Raw genomic sequence first — 3,770 nt, 5'->3', positions numbered from 1 at the left:
ATAGGAGTCCAAGATGGCGGATCCGTGCTGCGTTAGCTGGCAGGGGACCTCTGCATGAATCTCTCCTTGCTCTCCATTCTCTGTCAGTTTTCTCACTCCATTTGGTGCTTGGCTGAGTTCTTTATCTCTTCATTTGATGTCTTAGGTTTTCAGGATTGTTGTATTCTCTGTTCAGCTTAGTTTTTCAGATCTTTGCGTCGAGGGACGGCGTGGTGCTTCTGCCTAGAGCACCATTTTGCTGGAACTCCCAGAGTATATTTTGGACATCTTTGCATGTTGGTACACGTAGAACTTCCTTATTTGGAGTGAACTTTTCATTGTGGACTTTAAAAAAAAATTTTTTCCCATACAAAAACTTATACATACATTGTTATGTGACCCTAATTGCTCTCCCTATACTGTGACAGCACACTCCTCCTTTCCAGCCCTGATTCCCCATGTTCATTCAACCAGCTCCTAACCCTCTCTGTCTTCCCATCTCACTTCTGGACAGAAGCTGCCCGTTTAGTCTCTTGTATCTACTTGAGCTAAGAGAGACACTCCTTACGAGTATCACTTTATGTCCCGCAGTCTAGTCCAATCCCTGTCGGAAGAGTTGACCTCAGAAATTGTTTTAGTTCTGGGCTCATTATGGACATTTTAAAAATATACAAAAATAAAGTAGTAAAATGAACATTCACATGCACACTGTCCAGTTTCAGAATTTACCATTTTGGCTGTTTTTGTTTCATTTATCACCCCCCACTCTTCTTTGTTTAAAGTAAACCCCATATATTACCTGAAAATACTTATGTACTTCTAATACGTAAGAACTCTGTTTTTAAAAGCTTTTAAATTGAAGTATAACATGAATAAAGAAAAGGGCAAAAATTATAAGTGAAAATGCATTGAGTTTTATTTTCACAAACAACACATTTGTGTAACCACCACTAATGTCAAGAAATAAAATTCTGCCATCACCTCGGAATCCCTCCTGTGCCTCTTCCAGGCCCTACCTTCCGTCATCCCCAAGACCTGGAAGAATGCACATAGCATAAGACTCTTTATAAGTTTCAAAGGCAGCTAAAACTGAAAATATTGTTAGAGCATTCATAGGGTATGTGTGTATATATATATACGATGATAAAGCAAGGAAATGATAAACAGGTTCAGGAAGACAAAGGGAAGGACTAGGGGAGAAGCATCTAGAACAACAAGATACTGTAGTGTTCTAGTTCTCAGTTTGGTGTGGGTTCACGGATGTTCATTATAACATTAAGGAATAAGTTTTTAAAAGGACATTTATGCATGGATGAATAATGAATGGTATTGTGCCAGGAACCAAGGATTAAGATTAATTCAAAACATATCGGGGGCCATTTATATATATATATATGTATGTATGTATGTATTTTGAGGTTCCTAAGCCTACATGGAGCATTGGTGGCGTAGTGGTTATGAGCTTGGCTGCTAACCAAACGGTTGGCAGTTCGAATCGACCAGCTGCTTCTTGGAAACCCTTTGGGGCAGTTCTACCCAGTCCCATAGGGTCACTGTGAGTCAGAATCGACTCAGCAACGAATTTGGTTTGTTTTTTTTTTAACCCTACACGGTGATAATAGCTGGTGGTAAAAAATGATTCATTCCTCCTTGAGGAGTTTAGCTTCCTGGGGAGACAAGTACCCAACTTACTGTAAGAAGTGGTATTGTAATATGGAACTAGTAGTAGTAGTAGTAGTAAGAGTAATAGCATCAAAACCTGTCTAACTACAAGGGGGGATAATGCGAATCAAAATCAGCCCAAAGCTCATCCCTGTGAGGTGGAGGTCAGTACCTCCACCCTCCAAACTTTTTACCAATTCTGACACCAGCTGTCCCTCGCACAGCACTCTGTACTTCTCTTCTGGGTTCGATAATCCGTTGCAATGGCCACACAAAACTCACAGACCATACTTACAGTTAAGGGCTTTTTTAAGGAACAGGATACAACTCAGGAATCAGGATCAGGAAGCATGTAGGCAAAGTCTCCCTTCTTCATTGCGGGACAGCTCTCCCAGTTCCTCTTGGCCCCCCGAGGATAGGCTTCTCTTGGCCCTGCCGTTTGTTGCCTCCAGCTCTGCCACGGGCCTCTTTCCGGGACTGTCACCACTGGCTCTGCCACTGGTTCCCTTACGGGCCTCTCCCTGTCTTCAGTGTTACAGCTCTTTTAAGAGGTTCCTTGCCTCCCCCCTCCCCCACCATCTGCTTTTTTTCTTCTGCTGCTTACTGCTGCTTCTCTTGCTTCTGTCTGCTTGCTTTTATCTGTCTCTAAAACCTCTGTGGCGTGCTGCATATATACAGAAACTCCTCATCAATTTCAAGGCATGGCCCTTCCACAAGGGCTACGATCTTGGCAGGCCACAGAAACTTCATTTGCATAGTAGGTGTGGCCAGGCTACAACTCACCTCATTTACATAGTCTACTGGCCATTGCCTGCAAGGTGCATACCAATCACAGGGCAGGCTGCAGCCCAGGACTAGAGAAAAAGTATCAAACCAAGCTGTTTACAGCTTACCCAAGAGATGTCAATTAGCCTGGCAAAAGTAACAAACTCTCTGGGGTAGAACACTAGGGCAAAGGTAATTCCTCAGGGCTTGGGAAAAATCTCTGAAGCTGTTTTTCCAAAGAATTAAGGCAAAAGGCCACATAAAGGAACTCATTTCACCACAGGTATATACTAGTGTTGCGAACAAAGAGTTGGGGCAGTATAGAGGAAGTGCTGTGTTGTCTGGTCCTTGAAGGCTGCAAAGGCAGAGAACAGTTGAGGAAGGAATACATTCAGCTTATTGTGGGTAAATTAATTTGAAATTTAATTAAAAAATTTGTCTAGATAATATGTTCATGAGGTCAAATATAAAAATAATATAAAATGTATCATTAAGAAGTCTTTAAAAAAAATAAAGTCTTACCTGTTCCCCACATGGAATAATCTCTTAATTTCTTTTTTCTCTGGGTGGTTCTTGTGTGTGTGTGTGTGTGTGTGTGTGTGTGTGTGTGTACGTGTGCGCGCGCGTGTGTGTGCTTTAGGTGAAGGTTTACGGAACAAATTAGTTTCTCACTAAACAATATATATATTGTTTGTGACACTGGTTGCCAACCCTGCGCCCTGTGATGTGTCAACACTCTCACCCTCTTGACCTTGGGGTCCCCATTTCCATTCATTCAGCTTTCCTGTCCCCTCCTGCCTTCTCGTCTTTGCCCCTGGGCTGATGAGCCCATTTAGTCTCACATACATGGTTGAACTAAGTCTGTTATTGCTTGTATTATAGGCCTGTCTAATCTTTGGCTGCAGGGTGAACCTCAGGAATGACTTCAGTACTGAGTTAAAAGGGTGTCAGGGGGCCATACTTTTGGGGTTTCTCCAGTCTCTGTCAGACCATAAGTCTGGTCTTTTTTTGTGTAATCTCATATTTTCTCATGTATCATTTCAGTATTTCTTTATGCAGATACATATATATAATCTTATTTCTTTGCTTACAAAAAAGTAACATACTCTTTATAGTTATGTAACTTGCTATTTTCATTTAATAGTATATCCTGGAGACTATTCTATATTAGTACATTTTCTTATTCTTTTATTCAGCTGAAAATATCCCACTGTGGGGATGTATCATAGTTATTTATCTAGTTCACTATTGATGGACACTCTGGTGTTTACTTCTTTTGGAAATGCAAGATAGTGTAATAAATAATTTTGTACACATTATTTTATACATATGCAGGCCTACCTGTAGAATAAAGTCATAAAGAT

Source organism: Trichechus manatus, unplaced genomic scaffold (genome assembly GCF_000243295.1).
Source record: "Trichechus manatus latirostris isolate Lorelei unplaced genomic scaffold, TriManLat1.0 scaffold00211, whole genome shotgun sequence".
In the NCBI taxonomy this organism is placed as follows: domain Eukaryota; kingdom Metazoa; phylum Chordata; class Mammalia; order Sirenia; family Trichechidae; genus Trichechus; species Trichechus manatus.
The sequence above is the reverse complement of the archived record's forward strand: the minus strand, read 5'-3'. Positions refer to the sequence as shown.